The 21,008-nt window shown below is 41.5% G+C and overlaps 1 protein-coding gene across 1 annotated transcript in view; it reads left to right on the plus strand.

Moving 5' to 3' along the window:
• KCNJ1 (potassium inwardly rectifying channel subfamily J member 1) overlaps nt 1-21,008 on the plus strand; it is a 57,007-nt gene that overhangs the window by 9,912 nt on the left and 26,087 nt on the right. The window lies entirely within an intron of this gene.

Consider the following 21,008-nt stretch of genomic DNA (forward strand, 5'->3'; position numbering starts at 1 on the left):
AAAGACGCACTGGTAGAGCTAGAACTGAATGAGTAGAAGCAATAGGACTGGGTATTTCTGTTTAATATGTGGAAATGCTTCTAACAATTATAGCTATTCAGAGATAAAATTAATTGCTTTGGGAGGTCATGATTTCCCTGTTGCTAGAGGTAAGCAAGTAGTGGCTGATCACTGGTCCAGAATTTTCTGGAAGATGACCTCTGAGATTCTTTCTAACTCTAGGATTCTCTAATCACATGATGCTGGAACAGGTTATATGGGCAGCTAGGTGGTACAGTGGATAAAGTGTTGGGCCTGGGGTCAGGTAGACTCAGACACTTACTAGCTCTGTGACCCAGGGAAAGTCACTTACCTCTGTTTGCCTCAGTTTCCTCATCTGTACAATGAGCTGGAGAAGGAAATGCCAAACCACTCCAGTATCTTTGCCAAGAAAATCCCAAATGGGGTCACAGAGAGTCGAACATGACTAAACAAAAGGGACAGTTTATAGGATGTGCTGGGCAAGTGGAAGTCTGAGGCTGGCAGCTGAGAAGTGAGGCAAACCTTGTGTGGACTTGGAATTTATAGACCTTTCTATTGCTAGGTAAATATTTTATATTTTGGCTACTGTGTATTTTGGGCCAATAATGGTGTTTGCCAATTTGGGTGTCTACAGGAACAATGATTTTATACTATTTGATGGGGGGGGGATAGGTGGGAAGGGCCTGATGGAGGCTGTCATCTGGAACAATGTGAGGTCTTAGAAAGAAGTCATAAAAACAGTAAATATCTTTTTATGAGTATAAACTAAAATTACTGAGAGGTAGAACTCAGGAATTAGATGGACATTTGGAAAGTTAAGGTTAAAGGAGTGAGAAGCATTAAAGTAACTTAATCTGAGAAATAGTGGGATTTAATGGGGGATCAGTGGGTTTGGAGGACCTTGATCTGCTTCTACCTATTCGGCTTTAGACAGGACTCTTAACCTCTTGGAGTCTCAGTTTATTCATCCATAGATAGGGAAAACAGCAAGATGAGCGTAATTGTAGGAATGTAGGACAAAACTCTTTGGGTCCCCCACAACCTTCTAGTGGGATTAATTGAAGCTTCCAAGTAATCTGTAGGCAGCTAGGTGGCTTGATGGATAGAGTACTATGCCTGGAGTCAGGAAGACCCAAGTTCAAATTTGACCTCAGACTTTTACTAACTATATGACCCTGGGCAGATTGCTTAACCTCCTTAATTTGCTGGTTAAGAAAACAGCAAACCATTCAGTGTCTTTGCCAAGAAAACCCCATGGATGATATGGTCTACAGGGTCACAAAGAATCAGACATGCCTGAATAACAAACCAAGTAATCTATATTGCTCTTGTAGCCAAGGTCATGGTAGGATTTGAAAGGGATTTTGTCATTCCAAGGCAACTACTGAGTGGGCCTTGGGAGGTCCTGCTGAGAAGTAAGTAAAGTGAAAAATTGATAAATTTGGTTTGAGGGGCTCACTGCTATGTTGAATGGGTGCAGTTGTGAGTCAGATAGATAGATAGATAGACAAAGTATTTATTAAAACAGTCACTAGTTGCCAGGGACTGGGGGCTAAATGCTGTGGATATGAAGGTAAGCAAGGAAGACAGTCCCTGACTTCAAAGAACTAAAATTCTAGTGAGGGAAAAGAACAAGACATACTGAGGAACTGGAAAGGGAGGGACATGATGTGTGTGCACCGTCCTGGGAGTGAAAGATTGGTCGTTAAGAGAAGAGAAAAGCTGGCCTATCAGACCAGAGGGACCCAGGGACTGGAGTCCAGGTTGTTATAAGGAGGAGGTGCAAGTGATGCTCTGAGTGGAGGTCTCATGGACATGGCTGTTGAGCATCGAGCAGTCTGGGAAGTAGTATACATACAAAAGAGTTGGAAAGGCTCTTGGGTACAGCAGAAATGTTGTACCCTATTTCCCTCCTGGAATGAAACAACTTAGAAATAATTCTGAAGAGGAATAGCAGAACAGTAAGAGTTCAGTGGAGAACAGTAGACAGCAACTTAACAAAGAAAGCAGCCTAGCAGATGATGTCAGAAGAATTCAGGGGAGAAATTAACCCTTCAGGGGACAACAACAAACGCACAGCAGTAGCTTTGGCGGCAGAGAGGTGCTTCAGCCGAGACATGGTCCTCGGAGCAGGATGAATCCAGGTTACAAGGGTTTTCTTTCGCCTTAGTAGCATCAGAATCTATGGTAGTGTGTGCCTCCATGGAAATGTGTGTGGGGATGGGGAGAGAAGGGAACATTTTTTGTGTTATTTGTCTTGGTGTTCAGATAATACTTATTGGCATCTCTGCAACCTTTGGCACTATTGATCACTCTCTTCTCCTAGATACTCTTTCAACTCTAGGCTTTTGGAACATTACTTTGTCCTGATTCTCTTTCAGGGTAGCTAGGTGGTGCAGTGGAGAGAGTGCCCAGCTGGAGTCAGGAAGACTTTGTGAGTTCAAATCTGGCCTCAGACACTTACTAGCTGTGTGACCCTGGGCAGGTCCCTTAACCCTGTTTGCCTCAGTTTCCTTCTCTGTGAAATGATCTGGAGGAGGAAATGACAAACCACTCCAGTATCTCTGCCAAGAAAATCCCAGATGGGCTCACAAAGAGTCAGACACAACTGAAATGACTAAGCAAGGACAACAAATGACAAAGATACTTGTTGAGGGCCGATCTTAAGAGTCTGATAAGGGTTTAAGATCCAAGGCAGAGCTTGGCCTCTGCCCAGGCTTTTACCTGTAAGGGCTCGATGATTAAGTGGTACGGCTCTCCAATCCCTTCCTGATTAGGAGGTCCCTGACACATTCCTTCTCACTCTTTGAACCTTACATTTACACATTCACTCCTCTATGCAGGTGGCACCAAGGCGCCTGGGAAAACCTTGGAAAATACAACCCAATCTAAGAACCCTGATAACGAGGAAATTCATGTTGTCATGTCCTCAGCAGATGTTCTGGGGAGTATCTCACGGGGAGGACTCTTTGAAGTTAGGCTAGATTTTCTCTATATATCCTGTACCCTCAGATGAATAAACTGAGTCAGTAATTCTGCTCCGCCTGGCCCACATCACAGGTTATTTCACGCCTCTCCGTTCGGTGTACAATCTGGTTGCGGGCAACAGATACTGATAGAGGGATGCTCTCCATTGCACCACCTCATCCCCCTCCACATACAATTCTATGATCCAGCTGAGCTAGCCTTCTTGTGATTCCTTTAACATGACATTCCATCTCCTGACTCTGACTCCGTGCCTTTTCAACGCCTGGAATGTTCTCCTCTCTCCTCTCTTCTACTGGCTTCCATGATCTTCAAGACAGGTCAGATCTCATCTTCTGCAAGAAACCTTTCTGGTCCTCCCACTCCCATGGCTAATGCCTCCCCTCAGAGATTACCTCCCATTTCCTCTATTTACCTGTCTATCTAACACATCTATATCTATATCTATTTGTATATATGTGTATATGAGTGTATATATATGTGTATGTATATATGTATGTGTATGCATATATATGTAGTATGCTATACTATATATATTTACTATATATATAGATATTATATTTATACTCTATGTATATATGTATGTGTATGCATATATATGTAGTATGCTATACTATATATATTTACTATATATATAGATATTATATTTATACTCTATGTATAGTGTAGTTATTATATAAGATAGATATCCATACATATATAAATATGGACATATCTATAACTATATGTAGATCTATCTACCCATCTAACATATGTATATGTGGTATATATCTACTATATACATTTACTATACCTATTTATATTACATATATTTTTACTATATCTGTAGTATATGTATTATATAAGATGCATATATGCCTAGATATAGATATATAAATATAGGCATATCTATCCCTTCATATAAATTTGTTGATGTTTATATCTGTCTTATATGTACATAATTGTTTGCATGCTGTCTTTCCCATTAGACTATATGCTCCTTAGGGCAGGAATCATGTTTTTGCCTTTTTCCAGTGCTTACTACGGTGCCTCAAACATAGTAAATACTCAATAAATGATTACTGAATCACTGCCTAGAATTAATGTGTTACATTGATGTTAAAGAAAATATTAGGTGGGGGCTCATTCAGTGGAGCTTTGAATAGATGCTGACCCAAGGTGTCTTATGAACCAATGAATATCTTCCAAGGAGCCACATTGAGGGAGGTCCAGGTTGCATGTATAATGAGGGGAGGGTACAAGATAATCTCTAAGGATTTTCCCCAATCAAATTTTAAATTGATGATTCTTTAGGTATATGAAGGGATACTTTACTGCTTCCCAGTATCCAAGAGACAAAAAGGAGGCAAACTTTCTTTATTAAATGAAGGATTCTGGTAAACTATTAGAAAGGAATTCCAGGAATATTAGAATGAATTTTCAAGGCAATATATGTAATAGAAGTCTCTGGAATTTTTAAAGACTAGGCGGGCAATAATCTTGCTGGAGTATTTTAGATAAGGTCTTGCTTGGAAGCAAGAGATATCCTCAATGACCATTGAAGGTCCATTTCTACCCTGGACTCCAAGTTCACAAACTCATCTAGATATGTTTCTCGTAACAGGTGGTTTCCCCCAGATACTTCAATTGATTTTGGCTAGACAGTAAAAACAGAGAAAGGCTTTAGAGGACTTATAATTTGGTGGATCATTGACAAAAACACTTCTTAGCTGGCTCCTTGGGCTTAAAACTTTCTTCAAGCTATTAAACTCTACCAAAAATCAACTTTCCTCACAGAATACAAATTCCCCCATAGCTCCCACCCTGAGCTGACACATTAGGATCCCAGAGGCACCATTGAGTCTCAGCCAGCCAAGAGGTGTGGAGAATCTTCCTTCAGGCCATTTTCCCTCAACCCCCTCCTCACTACCCAATTCTCCACCAGCTACTCCTTATCCCAGAACACACCACTGTGCCTTCCTCCATATGCAGGAACATTTCTAGCATTTTAGCAACCAACTCTGTCCTTAAGGCTCTTTGTAAGGGGTAGTCCTTAGTCCTGGCTGGTCTAGGTTGTCTCTATCCCACTCATTAGAATTCCCTTAGAAAAGCCCTGAGCCGCTCAGAAAACTGTCCTGTTTTAATCTCCTCAGCTAGTCATTTCAGAGCTGGAAAGGGGTGTGGGTGGAAGTTGGCAGCACAATATTTTCCATCTTTGACTGCTCAACTGTGTGGGTGAGATGGGGGGCCCCAGGGACACTAACAGTCAGACCAGAGCCCAGCTAATTTCCAAATGCAAATATATTAAACTCAAAGCACATTTTGCTGGTGACTGGAGGCTAAAAGCTTGACTGTGCTGTCTATTCTTGGGCTCTGCTTGTGTCTGAGATGGAGAAAAGTCATGGCATGAAAGCAAAGAGTGACATGATAGATTTTTGCTTGCCATGCCCAGAGTTAATAACTGTTATTCCTTACGTTTGTGCAGTGTATTTAACTTTCCAGAATGCTTTCATGCATATACAGTATCTCATTCACCTTTACAAAAACCCTTCAAGGAAGGTGGAGGTAGGAGTCCCAGAGGGTGAAATCAAATGACTAGTCCAAAATGGTAAAACTAGTTCCTGAGAGAACAAGGGCAAATTATCTAGTTCCTGACTTTCCATGTGTTTTCACTGGACTCCATTGTCTCCCCAAGCAGTGACACTTAGTTCTTTCCTCTTCTCCAGAGGCCCCAACACAGATGGGCATCCTATTGTTTCTCTACCCCAGAATCAGAGACAATAGGGGACAGTCTTGAGCACATCTTATCCTTCCAATCCTATGGAAAGCTGCCTATAATGTGCTTCTCTGGGGTTTAACTCAAAGATCAATTTCAGTGTCTTAGCTAGGTGGTGAAGTCCTCACCCTCTTCTTAAGACTTTTCTAACATCACAGACTCCAGTGATAGGCATAAACCCTCAAGAGTTCATGCAAATTGGTCTCTAGCTTCAAACCAAATCTCCATTTGAGTCATCCAAATGATAGTTGTTGGTTCTGAAAAGTGATGCAGTGTGATGAAAGCAACCTGAGCTGTGATTTACGGGACCTGTTTCTGTGTGACCTTGGGTTCATTCTCTAGGAGTCTTCCTCTGCAAAATGAAGGTTTCTCTGCTAGCTGTTTGTGCCTATCCTCATCCCTATAACCTCATACCTATTTTGTAAACACCTACCTATGTCAATGTTGTCTCCCCAGGCTAGATTGTAGGCTTCTTGAAGGCAGGGATTGCTTTTACTTTTGCCTTTGTATTCCCATTTCCTGTGCCTGGAACACAGTAGACACTAAAATGCATGTTGATTGATAAGTCCTTTGTAAAACTACCATTTTATTTTAAAAGATCTCTATGGCTATAATTCCATATACTCTGTTCATAGTCCCTCCTAGTACTGAATCATCCTGATAGTGAAGAAGTTCTGATGTCTAACTGAGCTCTCCCTTGTTGCAGTTTATTGTCCAATTACCCTAATACAAAATAAATGACCAAGTTTCTTTCCCATTATTTTTTCTTATCTTCACTGGAAGTTCTCCAGTTTCTCCATACCCATCTTAAACGCTGAAGACTCTTGCTGTCTACTAAAGACACTGACAACGTTGAATACATGTTGATGGCAGAAGAACCTTGCCTTCCTCCTGCCTTTGGTAGCTTCCTCTTACTCCACTGCCAAATTTACAATGTACTGTTGTCCCCAGGTTCATTTACATTATTGGGTTATGATACTCCTAAACTTGGCTCCTCTTTCTTCTTCTTGTGCAAGGTCAACATTCCAACCTCCATGACCACACCAAATCTCACCTTTCCTGTGTCTCAGATCTCTTAGGCCTTGCTCTTTGTTAGATGAACACTAGCTAATCTCATCAACAAATCCATGAACATCATAGGATTTTAGAACCAGAAAGCACCTTAGAGATAAACTAGTAATAGGATCATAGGAGACAAGATGGAGAAACAAGCAAAAAAAGAGTAAAGAAATTCGTCTAGGTCACCCAGATTATAAATGGCAAAGCCAAAATTTGAAGCTAGGTCTTTAGGCTCTGAACTCAATTCTTTTTCTGTTGTGCCATCTTGTCTCCTCTAAGATGATAGGTAACAACAACCTTCCTAGATAGTAATTGGGATTTTGACATGGAACTTTTGGAGTAAATGCAAAGGAATCTCTTTAATCACAGGAATTTCTCATACCATGTGGTCTTTTGGTGCCACACAGAAAAAGTATAATTGAATAGAAAAGTATGCCATTTTCGTTATAAAAACTTACGCGATATAGTCTACCAAACATCTATAAAGCTAACATTTATAACAATTCTCATTTCTACACTTCGCTATCATCCTACGATGATGTCTCACCATGGTAAAAAAGTGATCTTGGGGTCGTGAAGGTGATATCAGTAGAGTACAAGCTCCAGTACAAGCTGAAAATCCTGTTTGCCAGTATGGGTCTGTATGTTTGTTTTCTGAGGACCAGCCTCACTAAGTTCAGAGAGTCTCAGCACCACATTGGCCATGGGGTGCAGAATTTTGCTGCTGCAGTATTTCTTAAAGGCCATGCAGGGGCAGTGATCACTGCTAGAAGTGCCCATTGACAAAACTGTGGATTATTGGAGAACGTTTATCTATCATTTTGGAAAACATCTCCCATGTATTATGTCATTTGATGCCCGCAGGTGCCCTGTGTGGTTGAGTAATGCAAAATTATCTCCATTTCCACAGATGAGGAAATTGAGAGGACATGACTAATAAAGAACAGAGCTAGGATTTAAATCCAGTTTCCTGGTTTCAAGTCCAGTGTTCTTTTTTTCTGCTGTCTCCTTTGTGCACTCCCACCTCAACCCCCCTTTTTAGCATTTCTTGTTCCTTCCAGAATGCTATTCAAACACTACCTTTTCCAGGAAGCCTTTCCTGATTCCCCCAGCTACTAGACCCCCTTGTATCTATTCATTTGAGAGACAGTCTGGTTTGGTGGACAGAGAGGTGACCTAGTGGTCAGGAGGCCCTTGGTTCCAGCTCCAGCCATGTACAGGGTTAAGTAACTTAATCTCTCTGTGTCCCAGGCTCCTAGACCTATAGTCTCTTGGACTATAAATTGCATAGAAGGGGCTAATCTGCATTGCTAGAAGAAATTCTTCAACCAGGAGATCTCTACATGGATAAGATCAAAGGTATAGAAATTTATTTGCACATTTTGTACATATTTATGTATATGTCATAACACAATAGAATGTGTAAAAATGCCTCCCTTTATGTCAGGAACTGTTTCATTTTTGTCTTTGTGTTTCTGGTTCCTAACAGTGCCTGGAACATAGTAGTTGCTTCAAAAAGACTCTCGGGTTTGATTGATTGGTTGTCCCAGTTAATGTGACTGATGGGAATCCTAGTTTTAGGAACAGTAAGTCATAACCAAGGTTTATCACTGTCCAAATCGTGGCAACAAATCTGATTTGTGGGTAAAGTACTTAAGAGGAAATAAAACAATCTCCTTATAGCTAACCTTGCAAACCTCAAGCCTATAAAGTAAAGGCAACATCACACCACCTTTAAAACCATACCACATAGGTGGCCACCTACTCTGCCTTGGCTTAGATCCAACATTATTTCTTCCCAGTTTCTAATGATCCCGCCAGGACACTGGAGCCTTACTATAATACATGAGGTCTGCGTCATAGAATAGGGTTATAAATGAGACTGACCCTTAATAATATCTTTCTAATAATTAAACCCCCTTGGATGGAATCCAAGATGGACACACATTGGGAGGTAGATTAAGTTAAAATACAGTACCTAACAGTATAATCATGAAGGATTGAATTATATTAAGTAAAGAGGCAGAGACAGGAACATGGAAATCAGGGTCAGGGAACCATAAAATGCTAATTAACTTTGGCCAGTTCTGGACCTCAGTTTTTTCACTTGAAAACCAAAAAAGTTGAACTAAAAGATCTTTAAAATTCCTTTTAAACAGGATGTTCTTTAACATCCTGTGAAATAATCATACTCAGGATCTTCACTTGGGAGATACCAGTCAACAGCCCACACATTTCTTTCTATTTTAAGTGGGACCTTCCAATTAGATATGGAACCTTCCATTTTAATATAATATTCAACTAGATTTTGGAAATAAGTACAGCTCCAGATAAAGTCTGCTGGTGGGGTGTTCACTGGGCAGTCAAAAAAGCTCACCAAAACCCAGAGAGAATCTCTCCCTAGCCTTTTTCCTTTATCCAGAGACCCTGTCATGCTATCCTTGAAGGAAATCCAATTGGCCTGGTACAATTTGATGTCTGCAATCTAATCTAATCTCATGGTTTTGTTGCCACTATTTCTTTTTCCTCTCTGATCTCCACCCTCATTTTTCCTTTCATTAATTTTATTCCCTGCATCCGGGAAAAACAGACATCTGTTCATTGTGGTTCACATCTCAGGATGTTGGTTACATCTCTCCTCTTCAGGAATGGGGAGATGTTCTTAAGGGTATCAGCAGAGGGTGGGTCTGGAAAGCCTGACAGAGAGATGACTTGCCTATGTATTAGGGAGAGGATAGGCAGACAAGTTACAGAAATATTTACTAATAAAAGCTTCCTTCAGCCTTTCCCTCCATTAACCTGGAGGGAACCCAGGATCCTTTTGTGGGGAAGAGAACTAGAAGGTTCTGGGTTGCTGAGGCATGCTGTTTGCAACCTGCTCTCCTTAAATCCTGCCCTCAACATTAAAAACCCTATAAATACACAACTGTTCCCTGATTAAAACCTGGGAGCTCATCTCCTGGTGTCCTTTGTGTTTCATTTCGTTCATTTGTATTTTCAATTCTTTCTGATTAAGCATTTTAATTTTATTTAAAATATTATATTTACTTATATTTAAAATACATATATATATATATATATATATATATATATATATATATTGCATTTTGGAAGTGATTGCTGCTGTTTAAATATATTTTAAACAATAAGTGATCAAACTTTAACTATTGTAAAAACATTTATTAAGCACTTACCATGTGCACAGCCAATGCTGAGGGTTGGGGGAGATATACTATTTAGATAAGACTAGAAAGTTGCCTAACAATGCTATGTGAATTCTGTGTGTGGGGAGGGATCTGAGTCATTTTTAGTATCTGGTAAGGTATCTGGGAAGGCTTCAATGAGGAGCTGCTTTTTGATTTGGCTTTTAAAGAATTGTTAGGAATTCATCAGGTGAAAAAGGGGAGAAAAGACATTCTAGGCACATGAACAGAACTATAATTAGGAATTCTGGCATCTGTGGCAAATTCATTTGGGGTTGGGGCTAAGGAGAGACCCCTCCTTTGCATGGTGGAGGTAGAATAGAATTAGAGATCACAGGGATTGTGGAGGCTGAGGAACTGGAACTGGGAGGCCAGGGAGTTCAGAGGAAGCAAGGGTTGGGCTAAAGAAGAAGAAGATACTGAACTTATTAGGGATGGGCATAAATATACCTGCAGGCCCATAGAGGATAGCAGGATAGTGGGACAGCAAGAAGGGTCTCGCTAGGATGTAGTGACCAAAGGAGGAGAGGTGGGTGCTGAGTGAGGGAGCAGAGGAAGGGTCTGAAAGTGGCAATGGGAAGCAAAGAGCAGACCCACTCCTTCTACTGACCCCAAGTGCCTGGGGATATGAGAGAAGGAGAAGTCAGCCTCGGAGAGGTGACATCTTCAGGAGATGCTAAGTTTCATGAAGCACAAGAAGATGGAAGGAGCATGAGAAGGAAGGACTGGGGATTTGTTGAGAACAGAGCAGGGTTCCAGAGGTCATAGTACATAGGGAATAAAAAAGGAGACAGAAACTAGCAGGGCCTGAACTGGATAGGACTAAAGGCCTGGATGAATTATCAGGGAAAAGTGGTTTCAAAAAAAGAAAGCAAAGGCAAAGATCCCAGGAATTCAGTTTTGTGCAATTGTTTTTCAGTCCTGTCCAACTCTTGGTGACCCCATTTGGGGTTTTCTTGGCACGATACTGGAGTGGTTTGCCATTTCCTTCTCCAGCTCATTTGACAAATGAGGAAAGTGAGGCAAACAGGGTTCAGTGACTTGCCTAGGGTCACACAGCTAGTGAGTGTCAGAGGCCAGATTTGAGCTCAGGAAGGTGAGTCTTCCTGATTCCAGGCCACGCACTTTATCCAGTGCGCCACCTAGTGGCCCTAAAAGGAGCAGCCCCATAGACCAGCTCCACCATCAATCCTCATTGCAGATCCCTGCCTCACTCTGATCTTAGATTGGCCCTGGGATTTCTCCTTGCAAGGCAGGTACTGAAAACAGAGAGCATTATTTGAAAGCAGCCCTAGGAAATGATTATGAAAGACCCCAGGACCCCGGAGGCCAGTAGTGGAGGCCGAGCGAGGCAGTGGGGCCAGTGGGTTGGCAGGTAAGGAAAGGGTTTTCATGTCCCCTCCATGCCACCTCCTAGATCACAGTCCTGATTGCCCCATGCTAGTTTTGGTTCTGTATCAGGAACAATAAAAGCAAAGGAACAAAGGAAAAGCACGATGAATGTTCTTAGAACAAAGAGTATTTGAACTTGGCTGAAGCTTAGAGGATGCGGAAGGAGATTATAAAATAAAGCTGAGAACAGAGAGAAAGAGAAGACCAGGGCCTCCAGGTGCCCCCTGAGACCTTGGCTATTCTACGTTTTGTTCTTCTCTTCATTTCCCCAACTGAATGGGCAGGCCCCATTGACCACACCGTGGGACCTTTTGACTTTAATTTCAATTTGCGTACATACTGTGACATAGATGCGCCAGAGAGCTGCGACGATCAGAGGGACCCCTGGGAAATCGTCAAATCCAGCAGCTCTCCCCGGCTGACCCCTGAAGGCTCCCTGCATGGTCCGTAGGCTGCTGTTTTGTCCTCTTCAAGCACAGGAAAGGGACAGTGTCTGTGCTTTGGTGTCTGGCGTGGAAGAGTAGTTTACTTATGATTATAGAATAAGAGCCAGACATCACCTCACTGGTGTCTCACCGGAAGCTGTTCCGTTCTTCGTGCCTCTTCAGGTGAGGTTTTTTGTTTGTTTTGTGGTGGCAGATTGGAGCCCATAAGATAGGGCCTAGGGAGTCTACAACGATGACAACAACAACAACAACACCTGTTTTACTAGCCTCAGTTTCCTCATCTGTAAATTAAAGGATTGGACTAGATGCTATCTGAGGTCCTCTTGAGCAGTGGTATCAAATTCAAATAGAAACTGAGCCACTAAACGGCATGTAGTGGTCCCTGCAAGCCATTTATTGACTCAGAAAACCACATATTAACATGAACTCTATTCTGTTGTAGGCAGCTAGGTGGTACAGTGGATAGAGCACTGGACTCAGAATTGGGAAAACTCATCTTTCTGAGTTCAAATCTGGCCTCAGGCACTTACTGGCTGTGTGGCCCTGGGCAAGTCACTTGACCCTGTTTGCCTCAGTTCCTTATCTATAAAATGAGCTGGAGAAGAAAATGGTAAACTACTCCAGTATTTTGCCAAGAAAACCTCAAGTGGGGTCACAAAGGGCCAAACGTGACTGAAACAACTGAATGACAACATATTCCACTGTGTTTTTATTTATTTTGTCAAATGTTTCCCAATGACAACATTTCAATCTGATTCTGTGGGTCCACAGACTATGAGTTTGACACTTCTGCCCTAAAGCACTGACAATCCGTGATTCTGTAAACACAAATTAAGAAAACACTGATCTATTTCTAGCCCCCAGCCTCCCTCCAGAAGGGGAGGTCACACTGTGTAATGAAAATGTCTTTGGACAGGGAATCAGGAGACCTGAGCTCACTTACTCTGACACTAGCTATGATGCTAATCACAGATAACCTCTTTTATCTCTCCATCCGCTTTGTGTGAACCCAAGTACTGGCAGTGAGTGAAACAGAGCTGAGAGTCATGTATTGCTTCTTCACTTCAACTTTCTAAGTCTTAGTCTCCTCATCTGTAAAATGGGGATAATGCTGTGCTTGCATTACCTACCTATCAGGGCTGTTGTGAAGAGTGTGCTTTGTAAACCTTAATGGGTTATTGAAATGTGAGTTTTTCTTATTAAGCCGTCCAGGATAGACTAGTCATTTTCTACATTCTTCCTCAAGTTCTCCAAAGGCTGACACTTCTACAAACTCCTAGCAGGCTTCCTTCTAGTGTATTTTATCACAGAGCAAAGTATAGAATGCCCACTCCTCATTCTTTTTTAAGGTTCAGTTCCAATTTTTTGCTTTTCTTGGGGAGAAGACATCTGTGGACAGGAGAGGGTTCTCAGTATTTATTATTATTATTTACAGTATATTGGTTTCCTTGGTGGAAATAGAGTTGAAGATAATTACTTTGTCACTTAACTTCCCTGAACCTCAGTGTGCTAGTCTGTAAGTGGGCACAATACTTGAACTATATACCTTGCAGGCTTCTTGTGAGGAAATCATTTTCCCAACCTTAAAATATCAAAGTGAACTTTTATATTACTTCAAAACATACTCCGAAAGTGCTTCTTTAGGACTTTTCAGTTACCACAGCCCTAGAGACCTGCACAAACTTTATCCATGGAGGAGCAACATAGCTATTATCACATCAGAGAGTCACGCAGTCAGTCAATAAACACTTAGGAAGCACTTGCTCTGTTCCACGTGCTGGGGATATAAAGAAAGTTACGAACAGTCTTTACTCTCAAAGAACTCATATTCTAGTAGAGAAAACAACATGCAAACAACCATATACATAATAACAGCAGCTAATATTTTTATAGTGCCTATTATTTGCCAAGCACTGTGCTAAGTGCTTTACAAAGATTATCTCATTTGATCCTCACAACAACCATGGGAGGTGGGTGCTATTATTATCCTTATTTTACAGATGGGGGCACCGGGGGGTATAGAGATTAAACGACTGGACCAGGGTCATGCAACTAGGAAGTGTCTCTGAGGCTGGATTTGGATTCAGGTCTATCTGCTGAGCACCTTAGCTGCCATGGAATAGATGGGAGGTAGTCTCAGAGGAGAAGTCATAAGCAACTCGAGGGACTAGAAAAAGCCTCCTGCAGATTGTGAGATATGTTGTTGGTCCTTCATTCTCAAAGAGGACCGATGACATTGTAGAGTGATGTCTTGACTTGCATGTGAATTGGATTTAAGTGAGGCAGAGCTGTGCAAACTGATCAGCCTCAATCTGCCTCATCGAAGTGCAGTGGCAAGACAAAAGTCAAGACAACTGCCCAACATGCAGGAGATGACCTTGGATATAAACTGAGTCTTGAAGGAAGTCAGGGAAACTAAGATGAGGAAGTGAGGAGGCTGGGGGAGTGGGGAAGGACAATTATTGCAAAAGCAAGGATACTAGAGATGGAATGTTTGTGTTTGTTAAATAGCGAGTATGCCGGTGTAACTGGATCATAGAGTGTGAGGAAGTAAATGGAAGAAGAATGGAAAGTCAGGAAGGGCTAGGTTAGAATGAGCTTTAAATGTCAAACAGAAAACTTTATATTTGATCCTGTAGATAATAGGGAGTCACTGAAGCTTGTTGAGTGGTGGTGCAATGACATGGTCAGACCTACTCTTTGGGAAAATCTTTCTGGCTGCTGAATGGAAGATGGATTGGAGTTAGGAGGGGCTTGAGGCAAAGAGAGCTCTTATAACTATCATCCAGGTGTGAGGTGATGGGGGCCTGGCCTGGGGGCTGAGGCTAAATGAATGGAGAGGTGTTGGGAAGGTAGAAGTGAGAAGACTTGGCAATGGACTGGATTTGTGGGGTGAGTTAGACTGAAGAGTCAAGGCTGATGCCAAGATTACGAGTCTGGCTGACTGGGGGATGGTGATGGCCTTGAGAGTAACAGGGAAGTTGTGAAGAGGGGAGAGGTTGTGGGGAGAAATAAGGAGTTTTATTTTGAACATGTTGGGTTTGACATACCTACAGAACATTCAGTTTGAGATGTCCAAAGGGGAGTTGGTGATGAAGGACTGTAGTTCTGGAGGGAGACTAGGGCTGGCAGTATAGAGGGAATCGTCTGTATAGAGATGGATAAAAAGACCAATGGGAGATGATGAGATCACCAAGGGAGAGAGTATAGGACAAAAAAAGAAGAGATCTCACAATAGAGCTTTGAGGAATAGTCATAATAATAATGATAGCTAGCATTTACATAGTGCTTACTGTGTGCCAGGCATATCATTTGATCCTTACAACAATACCTGGAGGAGGTAGGTGCTATTGTTGTCCCAATTTTACAGATGAGGAAACATGAGGCAGGGGTTGTTACTTTCCCAAAGTCACACAGCTAATAAGTATCTGAGGCAGGATTTGAACTCAGATCTTCCTGATTCCAGGCACAGTCCTTTATTCACTGTGCTGCATAGCTGCCCCTTGATGCCCATAGTAGTGGGAGTAACATGGCTGAAGTACCAGCAAAGGTTACTAACAGGAGGGTCCTCAGGAAAAATTTTCATATGAAATAACCAGGGGAGAATGGGACAGAGGCTATGATTTTCCAGGTTGTTGGGGGCCAGGAGAACACCCTGAGCCAAGGAAACCTAGACAGACTACTATCACTGGGAAAAATAGAAAACAGATAAAGTTTGTCTCCACTGCCCTCTTTTCTCCTCTGTCTCCTCCATTTCCAAAGCACATGTTAACTCTTCCCAGATCCCTCTTCTGTGACACATTACTCAGTGTTGCTCTCCCCAGAAAGCATTGGATGGCTCCAAATTATCTTCTCTTCCCAGCAAAACTCCCCTTCCTCCTCGCCCTGATCTCAGGTAAGTTGCCCTCAGGGAGTGCCCATGACTAGGGACTATTCATACAAAAGTCTCAGTGTTCTTAAAAGGCTAAAATGTTTTCCTTCCTAGAGGTGTCTGAATTTTGAGAGTTGCCCCTGCCAGAGCCATAACTATTATTCTTTCTACCTGGGACAAATTTTGCAAAGCAGAACTGAGACAGACATAATGAAAATTATCTTAAAATCAATTTAAGAAAGACAAATTCAGTTGGGGAGTGGTATATGAGCAAAGCATAGACCAGAAACCTTGGGACACCTTCCCTGCAGTCTAGGTGGAGATCCTGAGAAGCAACCAGTTTGATCCTATGGCAGTGATGATGGAGAAATGGAGAGAGGGAGTTCACCTGAGGGGGGACAAAGCTATAATCATCCTCAAGATTCTGATCTTAACTTATTCTTATGAACTAGACACTAAGCTCAATTGTTTCTATATTATTAAAAAATTGTGTTGACAGCACCCTAGAGATTTATGTACTTGGTCAAAGCCCTAGTCACTCCACCCTGAATCCTGGAGAGGATTGTGTTTAACCTTGTCATGACAAGAAAACTCATTTTATTACATTTTAGAATATGTCAGTAAAAAAGTTTATTCCTTATACAGACTAGGCAGGGAAAAACAACAGTTGACAAGCAGTGACACATAGCGTTCATGGGACAAGTGGATTTCTGAATGTGGACCATTTCCTAAATCTACATATAGCATACAAAAAATAGAAAGGCAGGTTGGGTTCACAACCAGGTAATTGTTGATTTTGGGGGCATTTTGCTGTGTGTCAAGGGAGGAGATACAAAGGCTTTCTGAGTGTTAGCTGGCCTTCAGAGTAGCAAGTTGGCTATCTTGGGTTCGATAGTTTAGACCCAGTCTATCTTTCCAGTCCCATTATACATTACTCCCCCTCCCACAGTCTGAGCCAGCCAAACTGGCTTCACTGTTCTCCAACTACAACCCTTCATCTCCTACCTCTGTATCTTTCCCTTGGTCACCCTATGCCTGGAATGAACTTTTCCTAACCACCACCTCAAAGAATAATTTTCCTTGTGAAAAACTAAAAATAAATTAATTAATTAAAAGAATAATTTTCTTTCTTCAAAACATAGCTCAAGTACCACCTTCTAAATGAAACCCCTCTTAATCCTCTAATCTTTAAGTATTCTCCCCATGAAACTATCCTATTTAAATGCTTTGTTTTTATTTGTATTTATTCTTTATATTTATTCTCTATATACCTATATAGTTATTTGGTATCTTCCCCGTTAGAATAGAAGCTCCTTAAGAGTAGGGAATTGATTGTTTCATTCTTTGTATTTCTATTCTGAAGTCATAGCAAGGTGCAGTAAAGGCTTAGTGATTAATACATTGAATATTTGGTTGATTGGCTTTGTACAACCAAAGGGTAAAGGAAGGCGAAACAGTTCCATGTGACTGTCTTATCCAGAGAAAGAACTGATGAACTCTGAGTGTGAACTGAAGTATAATTTTCTTACTTTCTTTATTTGTTTTGTTTTGTTCTGCAATATGGCTAATACGGAAATGGGTTTTGCATGATTTAACATATAATTGATATGATATTGTTTACATTCACAGTGGGTGGGAGAGGGGTGGGAGGGAGGGACTCTGGAACTTAAAATTTAAAAAGAAAAAAATGTTTAAAATAAATTAAAAAGTATTAAGACTAAATGGAGACATTCTACATTGTGGGGATTAAGGGCACCGTGCCCCTGAGATCTGGAAAATCTGTTAAACTTTTTTTTTGGTCCTTCCTTCGTACCAGAGAAGAAGCCTGTTTTTTTTTCTTTTTCTTTTATGGGGTATTTATAGTACCTTATTGTAAAATTGGGTTCAGTACTTGGTCATAGGCTCTGTGTTATCTGCTGGCCTTCTACAGCTTCTGAAAAACTCCCCCAAAATTCCCATTTAATTTCTTTTGCTGACTCATAATATATCAAAACTGTGATGGGGAAAGTCGTGCTGTGGAAGGGATAGCTGTACTTGTGTCAAGAATGGAAAAATACAGTGACCCTCTTTCGTTACTACCCCATCCTAAAGGGAGGAACCTGTCATGGTAGAATTTCAGGTGTCATAACAAATGACTAAGCTGAAGTGGGGAAACCTTTATGGAGCCTTTCAAATCATATCACATAAGCATGATTTAATCTATAATTCTGAATAAGGTCAGACTATTCCTTTGCTTTGCGGTGCCTTCTCCTGAATACAGCTCTTTCTAATGGTTCAGGGCTTCACAAAGTCACTTTAGGACAACAGTGTAGTACTAATTCAGGGGGAAGACCTCTCCCTACTAAACTACGATGGTACCATTTCCCCCAGCATTGGAGGGCTGCCTCATTCAAGCCCTGCACACCCCCCCACTAACAGTCTGTGAAATCTGGCAAGAGACTGGCCGTAGGAGGCACAGCTATACATCATTGGTTTGTGCCATTTTTCTGGGCTATATGAATTTCCTGCCAGTACAAATAACCAGGCCTTTGGAAACTCCTTCGCAGCCCAGAGACCATTCATCCTAATTGATTACCATCCAGATTCTCCCACTCTCTTTCTCCCTTTGGGCTTTTCTGCCCCAATTTCTCCCCCTTCTTTTTCCCTCCTTTGGTTTTGCATTGAAGAATTTTTTCCATTCTCTACTCCCTCAAATGTCTTCTAGTACTAGCAAAAGGAACATGTCAGCAGCTGCAGCTACAGCAATGCCAGAATGCCTGTTCACTACTGGAGTTCATAAAAAGAGGAACAATGTAGCTTAGAGAGGAGTATGGGAACAGAAACTCTGAGAGTGTAATTGTCTTGTCAGTGGTCATTTATCTCAGAAATATGAGATCCAGGATTCGAACTCTCCCAATTCCAGGCCTTAAGCTCTTCTACCTTATCACACTATCTCTCTATCTCTCTTGCAATGGAAGAAAGGGGAGGTGAAGGAAAGGAAGTAAGGGAAGAGAAAGAAGATAATGGGAGGGGTGATTACTGAGCCAAGGAGACAAACAAGGCAAGGAGAAGAAGAGAAAAAGAATGAAGAAATGAGAACAGAGAAAAAGAATGAAGCAATGAAGAAGGGAAGGAAGATAATGAAAGGGGTGATAAGGGGAGAGGGAGGGAGAGGGATCAGGTTAAGGAAAAAGAGGGGGAAGAGAGGGGAAGAAAAGTGAGGAGGGACGCAAGAAGAGGGGAAGATAGGAAAGAAGGGGGAATTGGAGAGAAAGAAGGGGGATGGGAGGAGAAACAAAGGGAAGCGAGCAGAAGAGAAGCACGGAGAACAGGAGAAAGAAGAGAAGAAAGGGGAGAAGAAGAGCAGGGTTAAAAAGAGAAGAAGGGAAGAGAGAAACATCCAGGAATTCTAAAACTTCTCCATGATAAACTACACCTTCCTATTCTGTCTTCCCTACTCTTCCTCCCTGTCCAAAGCCCGCATTAGGCAGTGACTAGTTAGAGAGGGAAGGCAAGGCAAGGGAGCAAAGGACAGAAATTGGTCAGCTTTCTGAGTTCTTCAAAAGGCTGGGAATTCTGCCAAGTTGGAAATCTCCATTCAGATTTTCCCCACAGTAACTCACATTCATCTGTGTGAAAAATAAAGGCTCACAGGTTTAATGTAAAGTTCCATTTTCTCAGAATGCAAACAACTAGAAAGGTCAAATAATTGAGATTTTGTTTGTGGTCCTAAATAATGGTAATTAAGGCCCATAATGATGTGACTAAGACACAGTAATAGCTTTATGTCCACAATCGATCCTCAAGGGAGCCAATGTGGCATTATGGAAAATGTGTCCTGATCATGGCTCTAGAATTTACTAACCGTGGAGACCCAGCTTTTCTGCAAAAGTCCAGAAGTAAGAAGTTCTTGACTTTAATTTGTGATGGTAGGAAATACCTCTCTTTTGATTGAACTCCTGAACCTTGAACACTTTATGGCTGGAGGGGGTCAGGAAGGTGAGAAAGAAAAGTTAGTTACAATCTTCAGTTTCAAATGGTTCCTTTAAGTAATAATCGTCTGCACTTATGAAGTGCATTAAGGTTTGCAAAGTACATTTCTCAGCACCAGCACTGCAAGGCAGATGATGCAAGAATAGTTATGCTTGGGGCAGCTAAGTAACGCAGTGGGTGGAGCACCAGCCCTGAAGTCAGGATGACCTGAGTGCAAATCTGGCCTCAGACCAAACACTTGACAGTTACTAGCTGGGTGACCTTGGGCAAGTCACCTGATCCCAATTGCCTAAAAAAAGAAAAGAATAATTATCCTCATCTATAGCTGAGTCAGTCAATAAACGAGTTCTCTGTGCCTAGTATTGTGTTAAGCATTGCAGACTGCTATGCACTACAGCTCGGTGGCAGAGCGCTGGACTTGGAATCTGGAAGATTCATCTTCCTGGGTTAAAATCTGGCCTCAGATACTTACTAGCTGTGTGATCCTGGGCAAGTCACTTCACCCTGTTTGCCTTAGTTTCCTCATCTATAAAATGAGCTGGAGAAGGAAATGGCAAACTACTCCAGTATCTTTGCCGAGAAAACCCCCACATGGAATCATGGAGGGTTGGACATGACTGATCAAACTTTTTAAAAGGAACCTGATCTGATTTCCTTTTTTAATAAAAACAGGACCAGAACTTACCAACAGGATTTCAGATAGGGATTTCTACTTAGTAGTTCAATCATTATTTATGACTATTTGAATATTGAATTGCTTTGGAGTACATAGGGTCAATATTAGAATTCATTTAAGAAGATTTTTCAGATGTCTTTAATGCTATGACTCTAAGCAACTGAGAGGCTACACATTTCAAAACAATATGAAATCTACAAATTTGAAAGAAAAAACAAAAAAAAGTGAAATCAACTGAACAAGAAGTGATGAGGGCACAGAAACTCAGAGAGTATAATTGTCTTGTCAGTGGTCATTTATCTCAGAAATATGAGATTCAGGATTCGAACTCTCCCAATTCCAGGCCTTAAGCTCTTCTACCTTATCACACTATCTCTCTAGCTAATTCTTTCTCTCCCTACCATGTCTTTTTTTTTTTAAACCAAACCTGTGATTTCACTGGAATGGGCAAATCCTGCTGAAGAAACACCCTCTTCCAATGTAGATACAGCACCTTCTTCACATTTTATAGTCTTAAAGAATTGCCTGGGTCTTTGACATGTTAGGTGACTTACTTGTCCAGGGTCACATAGCCAGTAAGTGGAAGAGGTAAGACTTTAACCTGGATTTTTCTGACTCTGAGGTCAGT

The sequence above is a fragment of the Phascolarctos cinereus genome, unplaced genomic scaffold (assembly GCF_003287225.1).
Source record: "Phascolarctos cinereus isolate Bilbo 61053 unplaced genomic scaffold, phaCin_HiC Scaffold_726;HRSCAF=1367, whole genome shotgun sequence".
Classification (NCBI taxonomy): domain Eukaryota; kingdom Metazoa; phylum Chordata; class Mammalia; order Diprotodontia; family Phascolarctidae; genus Phascolarctos; species Phascolarctos cinereus.